The sequence below is a fragment of the Papio anubis genome, chromosome 3, assembly GCF_008728515.1.
Source record: "Papio anubis isolate 15944 chromosome 3, Panubis1.0, whole genome shotgun sequence".
NCBI classification, from domain to species: domain Eukaryota; kingdom Metazoa; phylum Chordata; class Mammalia; order Primates; family Cercopithecidae; genus Papio; species Papio anubis.
The window spans coordinates 25268349-25285791 of NC_044978.1; the positions used below are offsets into that span (position 1 = coordinate 25268349).

Below are 17443 nucleotides of genomic sequence, written 5' to 3' on the forward strand. Positions count from 1 at the left end.
TAATAGCATGTTGCAAATTATTTAAATCATGCAAAATCATTGCAAATAAATAATAAAGCATACCTCGGGACATTATGAATGTAGTTACTTTGGTAAAACAGTTTGAAAAATATATATTGTACCTTAGAGACTGTGAATCTATAAATTTTTTATTTAAAAGCTGAGTAAAAATGCATTGAGACAAATAACTATCATTGTACATTGAAAGATACAACCAGCGATAATTCAAATAACCGGAATGAAACTAATAGTAACATAATTAAAAACTAATAAAGAGCAGTGATTAAATGCTATCATCAATAATACCTTTATCAGTCAAGGCATTCATGAATATAATGATTGCTAGAAAACTGCAGCATTTCAAGTATATTTATGTTGAATTTTTAGCATTAATTGTGGTCTTTGTTTTTAGCATAGATTTGGAGACCTCAATACATTATAGTGATAAAGTAGTTATTAGTATCACTTTTTTAGTTCTAATAACTTTCTTAACTAATACCATGTATAAAAATAAAAGCATATAGAATTTCAGTAAAGACAAAAAATGATTTATAATTTTAGATTAATTCAAAACCCAGGAAGAGTAAACTCTAAGGTGTCCAACAAGCTAGGGACCATATATGAAGTGTCAATGGCTTACCTTTGTAGAACTTTATTGCTGGTCTGTATGATCTTCCTGGTCTGTTTTAGTTAGAAATTCCCTTATTTTATAGATCATGAAAGTGAGACTATCAGGGTTTCAATTCTAGGTCCCAAGCACAATCCAGGGAGTCATAGAGCTAGAATGAGGGCACAGACAGTAATCCAGGGTGCCTTCTTTATTTATTTATTTAATTTATTTTATTATTATTGTTTTTTATTGTTATACTTTATGTTCTAGGGTACATGTGCACAACGTGCAGGTCCCTTCTAATGCGCAACGTGAGAATAACTTTCTGTTTTCATTTGTCTGAGAAATTGTTGGTATAAAAAGATTCTAGAGAATTTGAGGTATATATCTTACTTAGTTTGATTATATTTTACCCAATAGCTTTGTTTAAAATATTTATAATATCCTAATATCACACTTCCCATTAACGTAAAAAATAAATTTTCTCTTTTTAATCCTTTTTTATAGTACCATAGAATTCTGAGATCTTACATGTGAAATTTCATTTGAAAAAATATTCTCCTTTTGTTTATTTGGTAAACATATGAATGCTGGTTACAAGAAAAAAAAAATTTCTAGGTCTTTTAGAGGGAATACAAAGATTTGGTAAAGAATAAATCATGTCCTCAAAGAACTTAGAGCTAATGAGTGACTATAAAATAAAAATAAAAGACATGGATGATGCTGGAAACCATCATTCTCAGCAGACCAACACAAGGACAGAAAACCAAACACATCACATGTGCTCACTCATAAGTAGGAGTTGAAACATGAGAACACATGGACACAGGGAGGGGAACATCACACACTTGGGCCTGTTGGGGGATAGGGGACTAGGAGAAGCTTAGCATTAGTAGAAATACCTAATGTAGATGATGGGTTGATGGGTGCAGCAAACCTCCATGGCACATGTATACCTATGTAACAAACCTGCACTTTCTGTACATGTACCCCAGAACTTAAAGTATAATAAAAATAATAATAATTTTACTTTTCATACTAAGTGAAGTTTTCAGGTGTCTATAATGATGTGTTAGAAGTTAGCATAACACAATTAATTTTAGAATTTCTGAAATATTAAATTTTTGAATGTTATTATTTTATATCAAATAGTTAACATCATGCTTTTCTCGCTTTTGAAAACCCATTAAATGCATCATAGAACTTGACCTTAACATTTTGATATTAGTCAGTGCTATCCTGCTAAATTTTATTGTAAAATGACAGCGTACAATTAAGAGATGCAGGCTGTGAGTGTGAAAAGTTAATTAACTGCAAGATTTTGACAGACACCAGGTAATTAAACACTAAAATGAAAATAGTTTTTTGAAAAAAAATTAATTATGTTTTATTTTATATTACGATGGTAAGAAATGTGAAATGGGATGTTTTCCATTAGCTGGATTTGTTCGTCCATCATGATTGTTCTCGCATTATGCTCCCAGTGAAGTCATCGTGCCTTTCCCACCTGCCGTGCCCTTAATCTGTTTCTTAAAGTAATTTTAGAAATTAGAATACTGCTGCGGCATTAAAGTTTAATACTTTGTTGGCACTATAGGCAGAAAAAGCTAAAAGAAAAAAATCCACACAATTAAAATTAAAATTATGTTTCTTACCTTTCTCTCTTTTCACAGAAAAAGAAATGGAGCTTGTGTGTAATGTAGTCATGAGGACAAAATTTTAATTTATGATTCACTATAATGCAGTGGGAGTATTATACCTTATTGTGTCTCTACCTCAGTTTCCTGATATTCTTATGTGGTGATGATTCTGGTCGACATTACCCACTTTTGAGAGAGATAGCTCATTTTTGCTAATCTTGAACCATAGTCATCAAGACCTTTAAAATGAGTTTTAGACTAGAATGTGCTAAAAGCCCTAGAACATTAAAGCCACTTACTAATAACTTCTAACCACAGAAATGAAACTTCTTAGGGTAAGTTAACAAAAGCCAATTGCTTCTTATGGAGGCACCTTGTTTACTACAAGAGTCTTTGGAAATTATGTGACAAACATTGGACTACTGGTCTGAAATTTATAGATCTTTGCAGCATTCTAGTTGACAGATGCAGGGTGATTTTGGACAGCATTTGTTCATTTACCCATTCATTTTTTAAATGTTTCTTATGTCATAATAATTATTCTAGCACCGAAGATGAAATAATGAGCAGACTAGGAAACTGCCCTCATAGAACATGCACTGGATTGTCAATGCCCGGGCAGCCAGCAGCCACATTGACATGTGAAGTGTATTCCACTTACTCAATTGAACAAATCCAAGTGAAGGAGTCACTGTTACTGAAGATCCTCATTATTCCAGAAGAAGCTCTTTCATGTTCTGTGTCATGAAGCCAATACATAAAACCAAAAGTGAGAGTTCAGCAGTGCAGGCTTTAGTCCAATGGCTTCGGAATTGGAGAAGTGGGAGCATAGCTCGCAAATCAACTTCATGGCTCCTGAGAACTGGGAATTTACAGATATAGGGTATCCTTAATGAAGGTGTGGGGCATTAAGAACAAGCAGAAGAATAGTCATGCTTTTTCTTGGAAGGGGACAGAGATTTGCTTGAAATCAAGGCCAGCCCTCTTTTTTGACCTTTTTTGGCATCTTCCAAAAGAGGTGATTAACAGTGATTGTCAAGTGTCATGGCACCAGTGGGAGTGTCATTTAGTGTGAAAATTGGATAATAATGAAGCTAGAGTCCTTCAGAGGTCAAATAAGCTGCCTAAGAGATAGCCTCTGACCACAGACATCCTGTCTCCTAAAAATAAGCAGAGTTAGAGCTGAGTAAGAATTTAGCTATGTCACACAGGCGTAGGTATTTGGCAACAAGAGCCAGGTAGGGATACAGATAAGTCACATAGGCACTGCAGTGGGTAACAGTATCCTCCCTCTAACTAGTCTCAGAAACTCAAATTGTGCCTAGAACTTTTCATAAGGAATGTTCTTCCAAAAAGTGCCTAGTAGAAGACAAAGGTCATTGGCATAGCAGCTACAAGTTCCCAGTACAGTGTTCTGAGTAATTTCTTAAGGGGAAGAGGACTTTCTGGCATGCCTAACTTGAATGTACCGCTAAAAATTTTATAAATGTTTCATACTTTCAAATTTTATGATTTATTGTTTTATTATCTTGTTTAGGGGGAAAGAATCCAGCAGAAGTAGCCCCAGGTGCTTCAAGAGTGACTGAAGTGTTTTTAATTCCTTCTTGTAATTTCCAGTATTATAACTTGTAACTTTCCACTTGAAACATTTGGACAAGTAGAACCCACTTTATTCTACACTGTCCAAAAAGTCGCAGTTAATACTTGTTGAATGATGGAAACAAGAAAGTCAAAGATAGCTAACTTTTTACTTTGCTAGTATTGGCTACCTGAATGATTGACTCTCTAATGAGGGCTCATGATGGAAGACTTTGCATCGTAATATTTACTTTGAAGCTGAACATAATTAATCATTCAGTTTGTGGTTTTAAAAGCTAAATTCTCCTAAACTTATATAAGTAAACAGTAAATCCTAAGGTAAAAATAAACCAAAGATGTATGAATTTAAAAGAATATTGTTTTAAAATATAGTCCACAAATTCCTGGTTACAGACATTATGAACTTTTAGAGTAAAATATGAATAAATATAATCCTATACGTAGCAATTTACAAATTAAGATAATCTTTACAGAAATTCTGTTCTGTTTTTAGTAATGACTATGCTCTTACTTGTTAGGAATGTACTGCAATGTCAGTTTTCTCCCTAATATTTACTTTAGAGGTATAATTGTTCTTGAGATTTTTCTTGTCATTGGTTTATGTAGGCTTATCAAATTTTTAGTTGTCATATTTTACCATTGGTTGTGTTCTATTACTAGTTTCTCCAAATAAACTAATTACCTAAAAGCAATTCCTGAGTCATAATTACAATGATAAGAATAGAAACACAATGTAACAACACAGGATATAGTAAATATTTATCATGAATAGAATTTGAGTAAAAATATAGGATGTGAATATGTATCTGTCAGCAAGTGTTATTGTAGAGATTTCAAAGAAATCCATTTAAAAATGGGGCAAATAAGAAATATGACTCTCAGAAAACTAGACTATATTGGATTCCAAAAATCCATTTGCCTCTAGTTTTTAACATATTACTTATAAAACTTCCAAATTGTGATTTTTCAGAATAAGTGCAAAATTACATTTCCCTGTACAAACTTGATTAACTCTACAATTGTCTGTGGAGAAGGCACACAACTTAGGGTCATCATTCAAAATTGCATTTCTCAAAGCAAAAAGAAGAATAAATAATACTATTTCCAAAAATTTTGTAGAAATAATTGCAGAGATAATTACAAATATTATACCCAGAGAGAAAACAAAATGAGTTATTTGCAACATTTCTTTGTTAAATAACAATGCGTGATGACACACTAAATTAATGACATATTCTGTAAAAGTAATTACTTTCTAATATATATTCTAACAGATACTTTATTTTATAGCTGTATTAATGTGCAGAGTATGAATTTGCTCTTTGCATTTGTGCAAACACAGCATGAGGGAGGTATGCAATGGTGATTCAACTTCAGCTATATGAGGATTAAGAAAGAACAAATTTACTTTAATTAAAAGGACTTTGCATTGACTTTCAATCCATAGTCTGAGTATTGTTTACATTGCATATTGAAGAAAATGATGAAAATTATGATTATGATCCAATCACTATCAGACAATGCCATTCTTTTCAGTATGCAAAGAGATTTACAGAGTTCTGTTTATCTATCCTGAGGTCAGCTGACCATTTAGGGAATGACAATTTCCTGAGTGTTTGAAATGAAACAAACAAACAACAATAACAACAAAGAAACAACAATAAAAACAATTGCTTCTTGATACTAAAAACACAAAAAGGAGTACCATGATTTCAAGGGACATGCCCAAGTGGCTAGCTCGGTAATGTGTCCTCTGTCCTAAAAAGTCTGAAACTATTGCCTCAAGGCTGAAGGAGAAAAACTTCCTATCATGCAAATATAACAGGATTTCATATGAAGATTAAACTCAACAGTCAAAAGTTGGACATTCTCGGATACTCTTTCTAAAAATTTTTCCTTTGAGAAAGTATTTTTAGACCAGTGTAAATAACTAAAATTTATTGGTGTCACTTAGGGCAGAAGAAACTTCCTACACCGGATGCACATGGCCCAATCGTTAAATAGAAAATTTTGAGGTGAACACATGCCATAATCTAGGTTTTTTACCCGCTTTTTAAGATGGCCATTCTTCTGCCCCCAACCCAAAGGCATGTGACATCTGCTAATGAAAAGCCGTAAACAAGTGATCTCATTGTTCAGTTCCCACCTATGAGGAGAACATGTGTGTTTGGTTTCTGGTTCTGTGGATAGTTTTGCTAAGAATGATGAGTTCTTGGCTGTATCCATGTCCTCACAAAGGACACAAACTCATCCTTTTATGGCTGCATAGTATTCCATGGTGTATATGTGCCACATTTTCTTAATCCAATCTGTCACTGATGGACATTTGGGTTGATTCCAAGTTCTTTGTTATTAGGAATAGTGCCGCAATAAACATATCGTAGTGTCTTTATAGCAGCATAATTTATAACTTTGGGTATATAATTATTAATGGGATGGCTGGGTCGTGCATTTGTAAAGGGGAACATCACACACCAGGGCCTATCATGGGGAGGGGGGAGGGGGGAGGATTGCATTGGGAGTTATACCTGATGTAATGACTTATTGATGGGTGCAGCAGACCAACATGGCACAAGTATACATATGTAACAAACCTGCACGTTATGCACATGTACCCTACAACTTAAAGTATAATAATAATAAATAAATTTAAAAAAACAAAACCAAACAAACAAACAAAAAAAAAGAAAAGCCGTAAACAGCCACTTGGGCTATAGCATTTTTGACTCCACTCTGAGGTGACGATTCCAATTACATTTTAGACTTAACTTCTCTCAATTTTTTTCTAAGGAAAGTTCCTGAGTCCAGTATTTACAATACTACAGCACTAGCAGATCTGTGTCTACAACTCATCTTTTTCTGCTGTATCCTCTTTGCTACTGGGGGAGGGCCTGCACTTCCATAGAGTTTGCTGATAATTGGCTGAATAATTTCTTCCAGATCCTTCTTCTTAGCTTTGAAGCCTTCAATGTCAGCAGCTTGATGGCTTTCCAGCCATTCAGTCTTTTCTTCTACAGCTTTTTCCATGGTCTCCTTATCTTCAGAGGAAGGTTTACCTCCCAGCTTTTCTATCTCTTCAATCTGATTCTTTACAGAATAGGCATAGCTTTCCAACTCATTTCTAGTATCAATGCACTCCTTAAACTTTTTGTCTTCCTCAGCAAACTTCTCAGCATCATTAACCATCCTTTTGATTTCTTCAGGTGTCAGGGGATTCTGGTCATTGGTAATTGTGATCTTATTTTTGTTCCCTATACCCTTGTCTTCCGCTGTGACTCAAAGAATACCATTCACATCTATCTCAAAGGTAACTTCAATCTGTGGGACCCCATGAGGAGCAGGAGGAATTCCAGTCAGATCAAACGTACCCAGAAGATGATTGTCTTTTATCAGGGGTCATTCACCTTCACAGACATTGATTGTAATGGTTGATTATCAGAAACTGTAGAAAAGATCTGAGACTTCTTGGTAGACACCACTGTGTTCCTTGGAATCAGTTTGGTCATGACACCTCCCACAGTTTCAATACCAAGTGTAAGGGGACATACATCAAGCAGCACCATGTTACCTGTATCTTGATCACCAGCGAGCACACCAGCCTGGACAGCAGCACAATGCACTGCAGCTTCATCTGGGTTTATGCCACTGGATGGTTCCTTGCTATTGAAGAACTCTTTAACCAGTTGCTGAATCTTGGGAATTCAAGTAGAGCCACCAAGAAGAACGAGTTCATCAACATCAGACTTCTTCAAATCAGAATATTCCAACACTTTCTGGATGGGCTTCATAGTAGATTGGAACAGATCCATGTTGAGCTCTTCAAATTTGGCTGGAGTCAGGGTCTCAGAAAAGTCTTCTCCTTCACAGAAGGAGTCAATTTCAATTCTTGCTTGATGTTGAGAAGACAGGGCCTGTCCGGCCTTTTCTACCTCTCTCTGGAGTTTCTGCACAGCTCTGTTGTCTTTCCTGACATCTTTGCCAGTGTTGTTTGTGTACAGCTTGATGAAGTGTTCCATGACACACTGGTCAAAGTCTTCTCCACCCAGATGAGTATCTCCATTAGTGGCCATGACTTTGAAGACGCTATTATCAATGGTGAGAAGAGACACATTGAAGGTTCTGCTACCCAGGTGGAACACCAGGATGCCTTCTCCCCCTCCCTCTTATCCAGGCCATAAGCAATAGCAGCTGCCATAGGCTCATTGATGATCCTCATAATGTTTAGCTCAGCAATAGTTCCAATGTCTTTAGTTGCTTGGCATTGGGCATCATTGAAATAGGCTGGTATGGTAACAACTGCATGGGTAACCTTCTTTCTCAAATAAGCCTCAGTGGTTCATTTCATTTTAGTGAGAACCATGGCAGAAATTTCTTCAGGAGCAAATGTCTTTGTTTGCCCACCTCCAATATCAACTCAAATGTACGGTTTAGTTTTCTTTTCAACTACCTTGAACGGCAAGAACTTGATGTCCTGCTGCACAGACAGGTCGTTCCAGGTGCGGCCGATGAGCCGCTTGGCGTCAAAGACCGTGTTCTCGGGGTTGGAGGTGAGCTGGTTCTTGGCGGCATCGCCGATCAGATGCTCCCCTTCAAGAGTGAAGGCCACATAGGACGGCGTGTTGCGGTTGCTCTGATTGTTGGCGATGATCTCCACGCGCAGACGCAGGACTAGGTGGTCCCCAGATTGACGCAGACCAACGTGCCCACGTCCCCCTTCTTTTCCTTCTCCTCAAACGTGCCGCACCAAGCAGCAGCAGCAACGCGGCCACCAGGGAGAGCTTCGTCTTGCCAACCAGTTAGGCAGCAGCAGGCAGGGCGTTGCAGGCAATGCAGCCACGGGCCGCAGCACAGGAGTGCAGTGTGGTTACCCACCTCTCACATTTGCGAAACACCCCAATCGGTCTTCTGTCTGTGCTATCTTGGCCAGGGTTGAGAAAGTATTTTTGTATATGTACTTGATCGTGTGTAAAAACCACAACCAAATGTGGCAAAAGCAGAGAGAAATAATTTCCTGGGACTGTAGGCAGTCAAAAGTCAGACTTGGATTCTCTGTGTTGCCCTCAGCTTTCAAGTTTTAACTGTGCCCTGCTCACTGACTTGGCATTTGAACGAGTGCTAGAAATGGCCCTTAATGGAAAATTATAAGAAAACACTCAGAATTTCTGAGCCCATGTTCAATCTGAGTATTCCGAAGGGCTTCACAGTGTTAGAAATAATTGCCATTTACAACAATTTATAGGTTTACTAGATTTTCTAAATTGAGATATAAAGAGTCAAAAAAGATGGGGAAAATAACATACAAAACAAGCTATCTGCCATCAAGGCTGAATAGACCTATGTTGGTGAAAATAGTTATAAATAATATAATTCCTATCATTGCATGAAACAATTGTGACTAGTCACTTTTAAAGGCTATACTTTATTTTTATTACTAAAAACATTGTATTGATTTCTCTTCATTTACCTACAACTGGGGTCCGTGTTGTCAAGTGCTCAAGCTGATCCTAAGCAGCAGCAAATATTGCAGGTGCAGGTGGTCCTTGCCAAGCTTCCATTGGTTGAGCCAGTGAGGAGACAACACACCCGAATGATGTAGCTGTTTATTACTCACAGCACAGCAGACAGCATGAGCTTCAAGTTCACATCAAATCCCCATCCTCCCGGGTCCCATGGGGGCGATGTGGAGGAAGCCTGGGTAGACACTATACACATGGTGGGTCTGTGCCACAACTGAGGAGTCTTCGAAATCCCGACTTATAAGGGGACTTCAAGCAAACCTGCTCATCCTCCACTTTAGAGAGAGACATTATTCATATTTTATTGGTCGGGAAACCAATCTGCCCTCTGATCCAGAGGGAAACACTTTCTCTATCACCCTGAAACATCTCCAGGAGAGGAGGGAGACCTAGTTTTATGACCCTGGTGCATAAGCAAATCTGCTCCCAGCCCCCACAGCAGCTTTGTAGATTTCCATGAACAAAGCTGTCAAAGTTTTTTACTTAGAGGATGGGCAGAAATATCAAATCCTTAGAGACTATCTCCCCAACACACAAGTGTACCCAGTGCCCATAAATGGCTTTGAGGGTTGAGCAAGATCAGAAGATTATGTGCATTTCATGCAAAAAAAAAAAAAAAAAAAAGATTGCTTCAGCCATAGTTGAAGGCAATTGATACCATCTCAAGTCATATTGTTGTTAATAATAATAATACTTACAAATAATTGATTCACAAACATGGAAACTACTTTCGACACCTTAGACATCCTTGCTCTAGCCTAGAGCCTTTGGATACATTCCTCTCTAGTTCTGGGATTTAGTCACACACCTTCAAGGCTCTGTCCACAGGTAGCATACTTAAGAATAGCCCTTATATTATAAAGAACCTGATAATATTTAGCTAATTAAATGGTAGGAGATAAGAATAAGAACTCTTCAGGGGTCTTTAATTTAGCTCAAAACTTAAAGAGTTCTCAAATAGCGCAACATTGCCCTGAGGCATTTATTCATGTGAGCTTCTGTCACTAAGAAAGTAAAGAAAGACAGATCTGAGCAAATCTGAATTTTTAACTAAGAGTGGAAGAGCTTTTCCTCTTCACCTCAGATCATACCGTTTCTGCTTTTAAGAATGGAACAGTAGGGTCAGATAACACAAAAGACACCCTTCCAAATAGAAGCCAAAAAGATTGCACTGGCTCATAGAGGGCATCGCTGCTTGAATAAAAGTCAGTAGTAGGAAGTTAGAAGTGAGCAGTGTATTGGTTCTCAATTTTTTACAAAATAGAATCACATAGAGCATGGCTAAATGATATCAATTCTTTGAGGATGACAGGTTTTTTAAAAAGGAGAGCCATACACCAAAGTAATGATTAATTGAAGCAATTTTTCTACCTTCAAGGAGATCCTGAATTTAACACATTATTCACATTGGTGACTATAGGGCTTCAGAATTACTGCATTTTCAAAGATTATTAAAACCAGAAATTGGCTGGGCACAGTGGCTTACGCCTGTAATCCCAGCACTTTGGGAGGCTGAGGCTGGCAGATCACCTGAGGTCAGGAGTTGGAGACCAGCCTGGCCAACATGGCAAAACCCCGTCTCTACTAAAAATACAAAAATTAGCTGGTTGTGGTGGCAGGTGCCTGTAGTCTCAGCTACTCTGAACGCTGAGGCAGGAAAATCACTTGAACCTGGAGGCAGCGGTTGCAGTGAGTCAAGATCACACCACTGCACTCCAGCCTAGGAAACAAGAGCAAGACTCCATCTCAAAACAAAACAAACCAGAAATCGGCATTTGTCTTATTAAACCCTCAATACAATAATAGACTCTTGCAAAGAACTTTAAATATTGGCTTGAAATGTGTGTGTGTGTGTGTGTGTGTGTGTGTGTGTGTGTGTGTGTGACTAGTTTTAATATCTTCTACAATTTAGAAGGAATTTTAGTGTTTATTTTTTTCTGAAAATAAGTAATTTATTTTGTATAGATCATATAGGTATCTTCTTATCTCAATGAGGAAAAAAAAGTCTTTCTTTTAAACGCTCCAGAGTTTGCAGCAAATATTTTAGTTAATAGCTCTTCCTTTAGATCAACTGAGCCTCAGATGTCATGAAAACAAACATGAAGTTTAATCATAGAAATATATTGCTCTTCAACAATCCTTATGTCTGTAAGTACTTAATGTTGTCTGGCAGTATATATTATCCTATAATAAAATCTGTTTTACTAGTGTATGGTAACATATCAGATAAAACTTATTGGACATGTACAGGACCCAAGATTGGTTAAGTGTGGAAAGGAATTTTCCTAATGAAGTTATTGGAAATAGTGACGGCAATATTTTTGTCTTTTAAATAAAAGCTAAATTCAATCAAATATAACCATTCACTCAGATGCCTTATGTGTGCTATAATGTTTATCTGAAAATGTTAGTATTAGAGTCTTAACTAAAACTAATGTAGTATGCTAACGCAACATACAGCAAATACAGAAATAACCATTAGAGTTGAGGTTTACTGATATTTTTGCCCATTCCCAACACCCATCCTGGGCATCAAAATGTAATTCTTCAAGAGTTCTGTGAGGAAAATAAAATGGATTTGTCTAGAATGACCTACTTTATATCATTAATGCACATTTTTAAAATTTTGTTTTGCTTTTTAAATCCTTATGTCTCGTTAAAATTGTGATTAAATATAAACAATAAGAAATTTACCATCTTAATCATTTTTCATAGTTCAGTGACATTAAGTACATTCACTTAGTTGTGCCACTATCACTACCAGCCATCCAAAGAACTCTTTTCATTTTGCTGTACCAATATTTTTAGACAACATACTCTATGTAGGTGTGGGTATTAGTATCTATTTATAATCACTAAGAATCTTGGAATTACATTTAGGCATTATGGCTAACTGAGACTACACGGACAGGTCTGATGAGGCTTGGGCCTTTCCTGCGTATCTCAAATGGTCAGGTCAACATTGGGAGTTGATCATTACTTTAGGGGTCATACCACCAAGGGATTTCATGTTTGATTATGTTATTGTTTAAGTATATCATTCTGTATGAGTCTTTATCAACTAATTTCTATGGAGGTTTGTTTTCTACCAATAGGCTAGGCAAACTTCTTGCTACTATTTAACTGGTGTAACCCTTTCTATTTCAGGCACAATCCATGTCCATCAGTGCAGAGTGTATCCTTTTGTGTTTTGTGTGTGAAACAATGGACATGTAATTCTTTTGGTAGAAATAATTACTTTCTCTTCAATGTGGAAGCTAAAAGTGGATAACTATTCACCAAATAGGTGATATGGAAAGGTTGAAAAGAGGTATGTGGCAAAAGCATATCTATAATATTTGAGGGAGGTACTGTTTTGTCAGTTTATTTCAAATCAAATACTGTAAATTTGTACCTATAATCAATGGGGTGAGTGAAGGGATAGAAACTGTAAATGGAAAACTGAAGACTTATATAGGGAAAAAGTTGTAAAATCTCATATTGCGGTGTTGAGCAAACCAGTTTTACACTTTATGAGTTTCTGCCACTGTTGTATTGAGAATACCTATATCTGAACCTCGGGGTTTTAAAAAAATTTCTTGTGATTTCCCATTATTGCCTCCCTCCCGCCAAGGAATTATAGATTTCATACTCCAATGAAGATTCTAATCCAAGAGGCTGGCATGTTCTAAAGGGAAACCTCTTCCTGGAGCACTTTCATTCTTCTTGCCTCTTTCCTCTGCTTCCTCCTTCAGTGGACTAAGGGCCAGTAGTTTTCTTTCCTACCTCTTCCTAAATGTCACTTTCCTATGATGATGTTTTTCTTTTCGTCTCTCCTAGACTTGATTAAATGTCCCTGTTATATGCTCCCATAAAATCCTGACCTTTTTGTCTCATGAATTCCATTGCACTTTATTTGAATCAGGGTTATGGTTGGCTTCTTCCTCTGCTGTATTTTACATTCCATGATGGTGGTTACCTGCTTATCTCATCAATGCTGCATCACCCAGCACTATGCGTGGTATCTGGTATCAGCCTGGAATAATTTTGGCTCCAAAAGTTAAAAATGTACGTTTAAACAAAGCAATAAAACTTCTGGAAGAAAACGTAGGATATTTATTTATAACCACAGAGTGAGAAGGCTTTTCTGGCATTCAAGATTAAGAAAATTGAAAGAAAAGATTGATGCTTTTGACCACATAAAAATTAGAAGCTTTTACATAGCAAGAGATCTCACGAAGTCAAAAGGCAAATGACAAAATGGGGAAAAGATTTTCTACTCTTATCACAAACTAAAGATGATAAAGAAATAGACCAAATACTCAGTGGATCAAAAGTAAAGATTTGAACAGATAATTCTCAAATACCATTTTTGATGCATTACCTTGGGAAAGTTAAAAGATCAATTATACATTCATTTGACAATAATCAGTGTGACTGTGTAGAGTGAATTGAATTGGATTGGGTAGGTGGGAATAGAGACTTGAGGTGAGTTTTTAATGTACATTGCTTTTTAACATTTTACTTTTTGAATCCTGAAGTCATATAACCTGTTAAAATTTAGTGATCAAACAATTGGAGAATGGAAAAAGTTAACAGTTGTAAAAATATAAAATACGAGGCAAGTATAAGAACTAGAACTTTTAAATATTAGGCTGAGCGAAGTTAAGGCTAAATTGGTAATAGTCTTTAAGCTTAAATGCTTCAGCTTAAAAATAAGGGATTCACACTTTGATCTCTTGGTCACTTCACATTCTGAGACTCCATCATTTGACATGAATGATTTTTTTAAAATAAGAAGTCTTATGTCTAGATATTTTCTATCTCCATTAAGAATAGCACAAAAATGTGAACTTAAATTTTCAGAGGAAAAATATGAGGTTGGAAAACTATAAAGAATATCAAATTACTAATTTCTAATAACGGGAGTCTTCACTTGCATATATTGAGCATCGCTATGTAGCTGACTTTGGGAGCCTCTTTGTTTAATTTAGAATTATTTATTTAATTTAAAATATACAATTGTAAAATATGTGTAACAGTATTTTAACTGTTTTTTTCTTGCACATACATCAGATGCTTTTATAAATGTACATGTAAACACTAAAAATGTGTATATATTATATGTTATCAATACATGTATAGAAGGAAGGAAGGAAGGAAGGAAGGAGAGAGATGATATTCTTTGAAAAAAATGAACTTATATTTCTCTGCAAGTTGCTTTTTTCACTTACTAATATGCCTTGCTTTCTCTGATACCTATATACCTAACTTAGAAAACACATTCTGTACAACTCTTGCTTTTTAACCTTAACAAGGTCAGTTTTATTTTTGAAAATATTTTATAGAAATATTTAAAAATTGCTATATATTTATTAGTCAAGTTTAGTGATTATATATTTAAATATTTTCTAAATTATTCTATCTTTATTCACTGTATTGATCTGCAGCAGGCTCCCATTACACTATGTGGTCTAGAGAAGTGCACGGAGGTATAGAGGGAGCCAGATTATGTCTACATATTAATGTCTTTATGAAAAACCTATTAGTGTTTCATAGCTATTAATTGTTTGTCAATGTAATGTTTATCTGTGTATTTCATTCGTTAGTTTATGTTAATGTATTTCAGAGAAAATGAAGAGAAAAAATACTTTTTACCTGAAGTTCTAATTGTACAGCATGAATTGTCTATTACAGGTTGTATGCATGATTGAGTCCCAAAAGAAAAAGCTGACACTGGCAAATGATTTAATTTTGTCTACATTCAGAGAATTTATAATGTGATACTAAAAATAGAATTTCAAGCAACTGTGGCATAGTCCTTAGCTAAAATACATTAACTTGAAACCAAATTTAAAAATAACAGTAGTTCATGGACTGTGTTGCCACAATATAAAAAGAAGATCATAAATCTAAGGAAGAATTATTTATAGAAAATCTTTGAGCTAGGACTATATTGTCATGTTCTAAGCAGCACTTAACACATCTATTTGATGGTACTAAAAATATAATCACCTTCCCCAAGAAGCATCATAATTTAGCACTGTTCATTATAGAAAAGTTATCAAAAAACTGTCATGGAAATAAATAACTTGGAATGGTACTATTTTGGGGGGTTTTATTTTGTAAGATTTTAGAATTTTATTAGAATGCCTCTTCTGTGTCTTCAAATTCGAGACCTTCTTTCTCTATTCCCTAGCATGAAATTAGTTATAGTTCTTGAACATAGTTAATATAACTTGTTATGCCTTAGTGTGTGCTAAAAATTAGATATACATTGTGTATATAGTACGCTTTTGTGTATATATATATATGATTGTGTGTGTCTTGTGTATATGTATGCACATATATGTGATACACACATTGTATATGAGATACAAAAAGATATACAAGACCATGAAAGCCTTAAAAAGAAAAATTGTATCTAATTTGGGAGCTAAAATTAAAGGGAGAGTAGGAGTTAATTAGTCAAAGGAGGTCAATGTATTTAGGCAGAAGACGTATTCATACAAATGTTTTGTGGAGGGGAGAAGCTTGGTGGGTGTGAGGAGCTAAAGAAGGCTTAGGTGGCTAAAGTGGGAGAGGCTACGGGGACCCCACACTGCGAGCTTGCAAGACAGACTAAGATTTTGTTTTTGTCCTATGAGCAGTGGGACTCCAGTAAAATAGGATTTTAAATAAGGAAATGAGATGATGAGACTTTTACTTTGAGAAGATTTCTCTGGTTGCAGAATTGAAAACAAGTTTTAGGAAGGTAAATGTTGTTTAGAATGGATATTAAGTAGCCTAGTGAGAAGGCTGTTGCATGATTCAGGTGAGAGATGGCAGGTTGGACTAGAGCAATGGAGATAAAGATGGCAAGTGGACGTAGCAGTTCTAATGACATTTTCTCCTTAAACACTAAATTCTACATTGGTCTAAACTGTATTACTTATTACTTACTAAATCTTACAAAATGGTAAGAGTTAGAGTGCCTTGCAAGAGATTATTAACATAAATGTCTCTGAGGATTAGGGTGAATTTTGGATGCCCAGACTCATATTCAGCTGTCTTGACATAAATAAAACATTATCTGCTTAAAGATGATATATCACTGTCTCCTCTGCTGCGTAATCCCTCCCTTTATAAAAAATAAAGGAGCACCATGCCAGTTCTCGTATTTTAATACAACTTAAGCCTTGAAATATTTTATCGTTACCAAGCTCCATATAATTTTCAGTCAATGCAACTCTGAAATAAATTTTAAAGTTATTAGATGAATATTAAATGGACAGCTAGAATACTATTAGGTAGCAATTTTATATAATTGACCTTCTTGAAAGGTTAGTTGCACTAATCTTCCATCTTAGGCAAGAGTATTTTACAAACACTTATGCAAAAGTTCAAGTGACATAAAATTCTTTAAATTCAGCACATGCTGAATTTATCTAATAACTCTATATTTATTATATCCAGTAAAATTATCAGCACAGAAGCCATAATTAAATATAAATTCCTGCATTAAAAAATATATAACTCTGTGCCTAATCATGAAATTTTTTCACAATTAAACATTGGGAAAATTTTGTCTTTTTAATTCAGTGCTTTTACTACTAAAGGATATGACTTTTATTAATGTCCTGTAATTTCAATCAAGAAACAGTTAATCAGCATTTGCAAAGTACAAAGATAAGTCACTGCCAGAGAGTCAGTGGTGAATGAACCTAAATGTCCAACATCAGAAGTTTTACCATCTAGTATGGAGTTAATTTTTTCCTAGTATATTCTTGCCATAAACATTTGGCCAGTATTCAAATTCTCCCTCTGGAAATTATTAAAATATTCTTAGACTGAGCAAAATTTTCTTCTCAGTATTTTTTCTGACTTGTTTAGTATTACTATAGGTTATAGGTCATCTAATTGTTTTTATGCAAATCAACATTTTGTTTTTTTTAAAAAGGAGACTTTGCCAGATGGAGAATAATTAACTACAAATGAGAAGACATATTAATAGTATCTTATAAAAAGGATATTTGTCATATTAGCCTATAAGAAAGGATGAACGTGCAAAGTTTTCTCATTAAAGTACCCTTTCCAGCCTCTATAAGTATGTGCATGTG

General features: G+C 35.4%; 1 protein-coding gene and 1 pseudogene across 2 annotated transcripts in view; one reads left to right on the top strand and one right to left on the bottom strand.

Moving 5' to 3' along the window:
- The window catches only part of MARCHF1 (membrane associated ring-CH-type finger 1), an 820720-nt gene that overhangs the window by 178425 nt on the left and 624852 nt on the right, over positions 1-17443 (top strand). The gene's annotated exons all lie outside the window — the stretch shown is intronic.
- LOC101010220 lies at positions 6550-10111 on the bottom strand (annotated as a pseudogene). Its single transcript, XR_004182584.1, has 2 exons — positions 10064-10111; positions 6550-8633 (listed from the first exon to the last, which is right to left on the bottom strand). The product of XR_004182584.1 is annotated as an endoplasmic reticulum chaperone BiP pseudogene (transcript).